We start from the raw sequence: 10460 nt of genomic DNA on the forward strand, positions 1-10460 counted from the left end.
TTGTAACAAATTTAGTAAAGACTTTAAAAATGGTCCACATCAAAAAAAAAAAAAAGGAGAGAGAATATCATTGTAGTGCCAGTTTACAACCCCTTCAACCTTACAGCCCCATTTCTAGTATGTGCTTTAGTATTTTCTTGGTAAATAAGGAGTTGAGCATGTTTTTACATTGTTTATTACAAGATCCCCAATCTCCAAGAAAATCTGGAAAGCAGACAACCAGTGAGTACCTAACTTATAAAACTTCAGATATTGATAAGGGTCACGAAGAGAAAATATACTGGGAAAGAGAATTACTGAAGGGGAACAATTAAGTTAATCTTTTCATCCGAAGTGTATAAAGTACCCATAGTGGTAGCAATACAGGTTTTATGTAAGAATAGCCTGACTAACACTGCAAAAGAAAAGATTCAAAGGGGATACTAGTCCAGGGAGAATGAAAAATGCTGAAAAAGTCCCTATAATTGAAACACTGGTACTCATGCATGAACAGACCAGTGAAATAGAACAGAATTCCATATATAGACCTAAATACACAGGGAATTTTCGTACATGAGGGGATAGGGAATTGACACATTCTTTTTGTGTGTGTGTGTGTGTTTGTTTGTTTGTTTACTTTGGGGACCATATGAATGTTTTGCAAATTTTAAAAGTTAGTAACAACCAAAGGGGAAAGTAGGGAGTAATAAAGAGTATGGGACTAACAGGTGTGTACCATTATATATAAAATAGATAAGGATTTGCTGTATAGCACATGGAACTGTATTCAATATCTTGTAATAACCTCTAATGAAAAGTAATCTGAAAAAAATATATATATATAAATAATTGAATCACTTTGCTGTACACCTAAAACTAACACAATATTATAAATCAACTATAGTTAAGTTTTTTTAAGTGAATCACAGAAGAGAGACCTTAAGTTGGAACATAAGCAAAAACAAATGTTTCCTTCATACTAAATGGGGAAAAAAGACAGGCAAGCAACTTTTGAAGACAATTTGACTGTATTTCCTCAGGCTACAAACAGAGCAAAAAGAACCCGTAAACAAATAATTAACTCTAGTTAGTAGATTGGTTTACACAGCTATATAGATTAGTAATTCTGAAACTAATTCAGGCATTCTAGAATCAGGCAAAAAAGTATTATGGGAGTAAATAAATAGGAGCCAAATTTATTGTTGCTGGAGAAGGGAGTTAAATATGGAGAGGAGGAGGCTAGAATGAATCCTGTGGTGTTGGATCGCAATTGGGAGTATCACTTTTTAAAGAGATGTTTAAAAAAAATAAATTTAGAAATACATTAGGAATGTGTGTATGTATGTCCCTCTAGCAGAAAGGACATAGAAGCAATTACACTTTGTAGCAATGAGAATATCCAGCACCCAGATCCAAGGAACAAGGACTCCTTGGAGAAACAGCATAAAAGTCTGAGCAGAGAAAACATAAGATGTGGTTGGAACATTCTGTGGAAGTAGAAAGTAGGGAAGTGCTCAAAAAATGGATGAAATATGTCAGAAAATCACAGTATTTCAAGAAGTTCTCACTGGCCAAATCTGGACAATCTGAGCATCAAAATAGGTCATGATAGTAGCAGATGGAGTAAAATCATTGACTAACCCAGTGACTATAATACATTTAATAGTAGCATGCCAACTTACTAATGTATTAATAGAAGGCCTGGTGAAATTAGAAAATCACCATCAGTCAGCCATCACAGTAATCATTGATTCTGCTAAGAATCATCAATGTTGGGGCTTCCCTGGTGGCTCAGTGGTGAAAGAATCCACCTGCCAGTGCAGGGGACACAGATTTGATCCCTGGTCCAGGAAGATCGCACATGCGACTAAGCCCATGCGCCACAACTTATTGAGCCTGTGCTCTAGAGCCTGGAAGCCGCAAACACTGAGCCCATGTGCCACAACTACTGAAGCTTGCACGCCATAGAGCCCATGCTCCCCAACAAGAGAAGCCACTGCAATGAGAAGCTCATGCCCCGCAACTAGAGAGTAGCCCCTCGCTTGCCACAGCTAGAGGAAAGCCTGCACAGCAACAAAGACCCAGTGCAGCCAGAAAAGAAATAAATAAAATTAAGGAAAAAATCAGCAATGTATGCCAAACTAGTGAGTGAAAATTTGATGAGAAAATAGAATTTGAGACCATTTTAAAGTCTGTCTCCACAAATATTGATTACAAAGGGGAAAGTAGTAATTTTACAGTAAAGAAACCTGGCAGACAGCACCTTAACCAGTAATCAAAGTTAACATAACCACTGTGGTACAAAATGATATCCTGTACCTCCTGTTATAATGCAGGAGAACAGAGCAACTCCTGTGATATTCTTCACAAAGGGCATACCAGAATTTAATCGTCAGGAAATCACAGAAAAATGCAATTCAAGCAATGTTCTACAACTGGCCTTTACTTAGCAGCAGCCTTATGTGTGCAACCGACTTTTCTGAATAAAATTCCAATTGTTCAGGCAAAAATAGGATTGTAAAATAAATGTGGTAAATGTTAGCATTTATAAAATCTATGTGAAGGGTATACAGAAATTCTTTGTGCTGTTTTTGCAACTTTTCTGTTTGATACGTCAAAATAAAAAGTTTTATTAACAAAGAAAGCAGGTTTGCATTCTGCCTCCTCTACTAATTGCTATGTGACTTTGGACAGGTTGCTTCACCTCTTTGGGTTTCTGTGTCTGTCACAGGATCAAAATAGTACTGACACAAAGAGATTGTTCTGAGAAATAATTAATGCATGTACAATTTTCAAAAGTAGGCCTAGGAAAAGAAAGAGTACTTTAAATATTAGCTTTTATAATTTTTACTTGAAAATTTGTGTCTTTTTTCACCCCCAAGAAAATTTTTTATCTGCTTTTTTTCTCTTTTTCTAAAAATTCCCTTTTCTTCCTTATTATTGGTTTCGCCTTCTAGAATTTCTGTTAGGCATTAGAATTTCTGACACTGCCTTTCACATTTTCTTCCATGTTTTCCATTTTTATTATTTTTTTAAATTGCTGTTGTTCAGCTGCTATCAGATCAGATCAGATCAGTCGCTCAGTCCTATGTGACTCTTTGCGACCCCATGAATCGCAGCACGCCAGGCCTCCCTGTCCATCACCAACTCCTGGAGTTCACCCAGACTCATGTCCATTGAGTCAGTGATGCCATCCAGCCATCTCATCCTCTGTCGTCCCCTTCTCCTCCTGCCCCCAATCCCTCCCAGCATCAGAGTCTTTTCCAATGAGTCAACTCTTCGCATGAGGTGGCCAAAGTACTGGAGTTTGAGCTTTAGCATCATTCCTTCCAAAGAAACCCCAGGGCTGATCTCCTTCAGAAATGGACTGATTGGATCTCCTTGCAGTCCAAGGGACTCTCAAGAGTCTTCTCCAACACCACAGTTCAAAAGCATCAATTCTTCAGCGCTCAGCTTTCTTCACAGTCCAACTCTCACATCCATACATGACCACAGGAAAAACCATAGCCTTGACTAGACGAACCTTTGTTGGCAAAGTAATGTCTCTGCTTTTGAATATGCTATCTAGGTTGGTCATAACTTTCCTTCCAAGGAGTAAGCGTCTTTTAATTTCATGGCTGCAGTCACCATCTGCAGTGATTTTGGAGCGCCCCAAAATAAAGTCTGACACTGTTTCCACTGTTTCCCCATCTATTTCCCATGAAGTGATGGGACCGGATGCCATGATCTTCGTTTTCTGAATGTTGAGCTTTAAGCCAACTTTTTCACTCTCCACTTTCACCTTCATCAAGAGGCTTTTTAGTTCCTCTTCACTTGCTGCCATAAGGGTGGTATCATCTGCATATCTGAGGTTATTGATATTTCTCCCGGCAATCTTGATTCCAGCTTGTGTTTCTTCCAGTCCAGCATTTCTCATGATGTACTCTGCATATAAATTAAATAAACACGGTGACAATATACAGCCTTGACGTACTCCTTTTCCTATTTGGAACCAGTCTGTTGTTGCATGTCCAGTTCTAATTGTTGCTTCCTGACCTGCATACAAATTTCTCAAGAGGCAGATCAGGTGGTCTGGTATTCCCATCTCTTTCAGAATTTTCCACAGTTTATTGTGATCCACACAGTCAAAGGCTTTGGCATAGTCAAGAAAGCAGAAATAGATGTTTTTCTGGAACTCTCTTGCTTTTTCCATGATCCAGCGGATGTTGGCAATTTGATCTCTGGTTCCTCTGCCTTTTCTAAAACCAGCTTGAACATCAGGAAGTTCATGGTTGACATATTGCTGAGGCCTGGCTTGGAGAATTTTGAGCATTACTTTACTAGCGTGTGAGATGACTACAATTGTGCGGTAATTTGAGCATTCTTTGGCATTGCCTTTCTTTGGGATTGGAATGAAAACTGACCTTTTCCAGTCCTGTGGCCACTGCTGAGTTTTCCACATTTGCTGGCATATTGACTGCAGCACTTTCACAGCATCATCTTTCAGGATTTGGAAAGCTCAACTGGAATTCTATCACCTCCACTAGCTTTGTTCGTAGTGATGCTTTCTAAGCCCCACTTGACTTCACATTCCAGGATGTCTGGCTCTAGGTGAGTGATGATACCACTGTGATTATCTGGGTCGTGAAGATCTTTTTTGTACAGTTCTTCTGTGTATTCTTGTCATCTCTTCTTAATATCTTCTGCTTCTGTTAGGTCCATACCATTTCTGTCCTTTATCGAGCCCATCTTTGCATGAAATGTTCCTTTGGTATCTCTGATTTTCTTGAAGCGATCTTTAGTCTTTTCCATTCTGTTGTTTTCCTCTATTTCTTTGCATTGATCGCTGAAGAAGGCTTTCTTATCTCTTCTTGCTATTCTTTGAAACTCTGCATTCAGATGTTTATATCTTTCCTTTTCTCCTTTGCTTTTCGCTTCTCTTCTTTCCACAGCTATTTGTAAGGCCTCCCCAGACAGCCATTTTGCTTTTTTGCATTTCTTTTCCATGGGGATGGTCTTGATCCCTGTGTCCTGTACAATGTCACGAACCTCATTCCATAGCTCATCAGGCACTCTATCTATCAGATCTAGGCCCTTAAATCTATTTCTCACTTCCACTGTATAATCATAAGGGATTTGATTTAGGTCATACCTGAATGGTCTAGTGGTTTTCCCTACTTTCTTCAATGTAAGTCTGAATTTGGCAATAAGGAGTTCATGGTCTGAGCCACAGTCAGCTCCTGGTCTTGTTTTTGCTGACTGTATAGAGCTTCTCCATCTTTGGCTGCAAAGAATATAATCAATCTGATTTCGGTGTTGACCATCTGGTGATGTCCACGTGTAGAGTCTTCTCCTATGTTGTTGGAAGAGGGTGTTTGCTATGACCAGTGCATTTTCTTGGCAAAACTCTATTAGTCTTTGCTCTGCTTCATTCCGTATTCCAAGGCCAAATTTTGCCTGTTACTTCAGGTGTTTCTTGATTTCCTACTTTTGCATTCCAGTCCACTATAATGAAAAGGACATCTTTTTTGGGTGTTAGTTCTAAAAGGTCTTTTAGGTCTTCATAGAACCGTTCAACTTCAGCTTCTTCAGCGTTACTGGTTGGGGCATAGACTTGGATTACTGTGATATTGAATGGTTTGCCTTGGAAACAAACAGAGACCATCCTGTCGTTTTTGAGATTGCATCCAAGTACTGCATTTCGGACTCTTTTGTTGACCATGATGGCGACTCCATTTCTTCTGAGGGATTCCTGCCCGCAGTAGTAGATATAATGGTCATCTGAGTTAAATTCACCCATTCCAGTCCATTTCAGTTCGCTGATTCCTAGAATGTCGACATTCACTCTTGCCATCTCTTGTTTGACCACTTCCAATTTGCCTTGATTCATGGACCTGACATTCCAGGTTCCTATGCAATAGTGCTCTTTACAGCATCAGACCTTGCTTCTATCACCAGTCACATCCACAGTTGTGTATTCTTTTTCCTTTGGCTCCATCCCTTCATTCTTTCTGGAGTTATTTCTCCACTGATCTCCAGTAGCATATTGGGCACCTACTGACCTGGGGAGTTTCTCTTTCAGTATCCTATCATTTTGCCTTTTCATACTGTTCATGGGGTTCTCAAGGCAAGAATACTGAAGTGGCTTGCCAGTCCCTTCTCCAGTGGACCACATTCTGTCAGATCTCTCCACCATGACCCGCCGGTCTTGGGTTGCCCCATGGGCATGGCTTAATTTCATTGAGTTAGACAAGGCTGTGGTCCTAGTGTGATTAGATTGACTAGTTTTCTGTGAATATGGTTTCAGTGTGTTTGCTCTCTGATGCCCTCTTGCAACACCTACTATCTTACTTGGGTTTCTCTTACTTTGGGCATGGGGTATCTCTTCATGGCTGCTCCAGCAAAGCGCATCGAATGCTCCTTACCTTGGATGAGGGGTATCTCCTCACCGCAGCCCTTCCTGACCTTCAACGTGGGATCGCTCCTCTAGGCCCTCCTGCGCCAGCACAGCCACGGTGTGGGGTTGGTCCTGCTAAGTTGTGTCCAGCTCTTTGCAACCCCATGGATTGCATCACACCAGGCTTCCCTGTCTATAGCCTCATGCTGCTGCTGCTGCTAAGTCGCTTCAGTCGTGTCCGACTCTGTGCGACCCCACAGATGGCAGCCCACCAGGCTCCACCGTCCCTGGGATTCTCCAGGCAAGAACACTGGAGTGGGTTGCCATTTCCTTCTCCAATGCACGAAAGTGAAAGTGAAGTCGCTCAGTAAGTGTCCGACTCTTTGTAGTCCCCATAGCCTCATACTTTATTTTAAATAAGCTTTTTCTTTTAGAATGGTTTTAGATCTACAGAAAAGTTGCAAAAATAGTTGAGTTCCCAAATAATGAGAATTCAGTTTTTCCTTTTGTTAACATCCTACACTAATATGGTACATTTGCATTAACATATTCTTATTAACTAAAGCCCATAGTCCACCCTTGGACAGCAAGGAGATCAAACCAGTCAATCCTAAAGGAAATCAGCCCTGAATATTCACTGGAAGGACTGACACTGAGGCTGAAGCTCCAATACTTTGGCCACCTGATACGAAGAGCTGACTTATTAGAAAAGGCCCTGATCCTGAGAAAGATTGAACGTAGGAGAAGGGGATGACAGAGGATGAGATGGTTAGACACCATCACCAACTCAATGGTCATGAGTTTGAGCAAGCTCCAGAAGATGGTGAAGGACAGGGAAGCCTGGCATGCTGCAGTCCATGAGGTCGCAAAGAGTCGGACACGACTGAGTGACTGAACAACAATACTCAAGTCAAATGGCCTTAGTTTTTACCTAATATCCTTCTGCTCCAGGATCCTATCCAGGATACATTATATTTAGTCCTCTGTATCCTGTTTATTTAACTTATATGCAGAATACATCATGAGAAACACTGGACTGGAAGAAAACACAAGCTGGAATCAAGATTGCCGGGAGAAATATCAATAACCTCAGATATGCAGATGATACCACCCTTATAGCAGAAAGTAAAGAGGAACTAAAAAGCCTCTTGATGAAAGTGAAAGTGGAGAGTGAAAAGTTGGCTTAAAGTTCAACATTCAGAAAGCAAAGATCATGGCATCCGGTCCCATCACTTCATGGGAAATAGATGGGGAAACAGTGGAAACAGTGTCAGACTTTATTTTTCTGGGCTCCAAAATCACTGCAGATGGTGACTGCAGCCATGAAATTAAAAGACGCTTACTCCTTGGAAGGAAAGTCATGACCAACCTAGATAGCATATTCAAAAGCAGAGACATTACTTTGCCAACAAAGGTCGGTCTAGTCAAGGCTATGGTTTTTCCTGTGGTCATGTATGGATGTGAGAGTTGGACTGTGAAGAAGGCTGAGCGCCGAAGAATTGATGCTTTTGCACTGTGGTGTTGGAGAAGACTCTTGAGAGTCCCTTGGACTGCAAGGAGATCCAACCAGTCCATTCTGAAAGAGATCAGCCCTGGGGTTTCTTTGGAAGGAATGATGCTAAAGCTGAAACTGCAGTACTTTGGCCACCTCATGCGAAGAGTTGACTCATTGGAAAAGACTCTGATGCTGGGAGGGATTGGGGGCAGGAGGAGAAGGGGACGACAGAGGATGAGATGGCTGGATGGCATCACTGACTCGATGGAGGTGAGTCTCATCGAACTCCGGGAGTTGGTGATGGACAGGGAGGCCTGGTGTGCTGCAATTCATGGGGTCACAAAGAGTCGGACACGACTGAGTGACTGATCTGATCTGATCTGATCCTTATGCTGCTCAAGACTGTGACAGTTTCTCAGGATTTCCTTGGTTTTTTTAAAATTTAGTTTTGGTTGCTTGGGTCTTCGTTTCTGTGCTCAGGCTTTCTTCAGTTGCAGCCAGCGGGGGCTACTTTTCCTTGTGGTGCACGGGCTTCCCATAATGGCTTCTCTTGTTGCAGATAAGGGCTCTAGAGTGCTTGGGCTTCAGTAGTTGTGTCCTACGAGCTTAGTTGCTCTGTGGCATATGGGATATTCCAGGACCAGGGATGAAACCCGTGTGCCCTGCATTGGCATGAGGATTGTTTACTACTGGACCATCAGGGAAGTCCCAGTTTCCTTGTTTTTGATGTCCTTGACAGTTTTGAGAAGCACTGGCTAGTTTTATAAAATGTCCCCAAAGTTGTAATTGTCTAAAGTTCTTTTCCTAGTTAGACTAGGGGTTTAAATCTGGGGGAAGAAGGTCACACTAACTGTCATTCTTACAACATCATATTAGAGGTACATGCTATCAACATATCACTGATATCAGCCTTTAAAAAATTATTTACTTTTGGTTGTGCTGGGAATTCATAGCTGCGTAGGCTTTTTCTAGTTGCGGCGAGCAGGGGCTCCTCTTCGTTGTGGTACACGGGCTTCTCACTGCAGTGGCTTTTGTTGCGACGCACAAGCTCTAGGCGTACTGGCTTCAGCAGTTGCTGTATGCGGACTCAGTAGTTGTGGCTCATGGGCTTAGTTGCCCGGTGGCATGTGGGATGCTCCTGGATAAGGGATCAGACCCATGTCCCCTGCATTGACACATGGATTCTTAACCACTGGAGCACCAGAGAAGCCCAAGGAGTGACTTTGGGAAAGCACCCAAGGATGGGATCTCGTAGCCAGTGGAGTCCACCATGTGACTAGAGGTTGAAACTTTCAGACCCCCTTTTTCTCACCTTTGTCACCATCCCACCTCTGGGGATGGAGAGGGGCTAGAAATTGGGCTATGTAATGAAGCCTCCATAAAAACCCAAGAGGAGGGGGTTCAGAGAGCTTCTAGGTTAGGCAATCAGAATGCATCCATGTGTCACTGTACCCTGCAGGCCCCAAACTCCATGATAACTTTCCCCTCCTTATCTCATTTGGCTGTTCATTCATATCCTTTAATATCCTTCATAATAAATTGGTAATCTAGTAAGTAAACAGTTTTCCTTAGTTCTGTGAGCCATTGCAGCAAATTAATCAAACCTGAAGGAGGGGTTGTGAGAACATAACCAGTTGGTCAGAAACACAGGTAACAATCTAGGCTTACAACTCGCATCTAAAGTGATGGGGGTGAGCAATCTTACAGGACTGAGCCCTCAACCTGTGCAATCTGATGCTATCTCTGAGTAAACGGTGTCTGAATTGGGCTGAATTGTAGGACATCCAGATGGTGTCCAAAAATTGCTTGGTAGTGTGTGGAAAACCCTTCACACACATTGTAATTGGTGACCAGAACACTCTTACCTTCCCTGCTTGGTGGTCTGGAACCTCCCACTCCAAGACTGAAAAACCTGGCTTTCATTGTCTTTCATCCATCTATTTGTTTGTTTAATACCAGTATACATGTAGTGGTTTCAGAACTGTTTACCCAGACACCATATATGTACATTTGTCTCTAGACTTACAGTTTCTATTCATTTCCAGAGTTACTTAGATCAGCTTCTTTTCCACCCATACTCCAGTGAAGTTTATCATATATTTTTAATGCAATGGGTACCTGCATGTGTACCAATCACTCAGTCGTGTCTGACTCTTCATGACCCTGTGGGCTGTAGCCCACAAGATTCCCCTGTCTATGGGATTTCCCAGGCAAGATTTCTAGAGTGGGTTGCCATCCCCTTCTCCAGGGGATCTTTCCAACCCAGGGATCCAACCCGAGTCTCTTAACATCTGCATTGGCATGTGGGTTCTTTACCACCATCACAGCCTGGCAAGCCCAGAGTGACTGTACTAAATAAAACAGATGTCAAGACAAGAGACAGAGAAATGTTTCATCATAGAAGGGTCAATTCATTAGGAAGACACACAATCATAAATGTGCATATACTGTACTAACAGCTTTAACATATTGTTACATGAAGCAAAAACAAAATGAACTAAAAGTAGAAAAAGACAAATCCACTGCCATAATTTTCATGTATCTTCTACCCCTTATATATTTAACTGTTAAAAAAATTGAGATTTAAGATAAGCCTAGATACTTTCAGGT

Source organism: Bos grunniens, chromosome 18 (genome assembly GCF_055505025.1).
Source record: "Bos grunniens cultivar Pamir isolate PY7600 chromosome 18, Bosgru_T2T1.0, whole genome shotgun sequence".
In the NCBI taxonomy this organism is placed as follows: domain Eukaryota; kingdom Metazoa; phylum Chordata; class Mammalia; order Artiodactyla; family Bovidae; genus Bos; species Bos grunniens.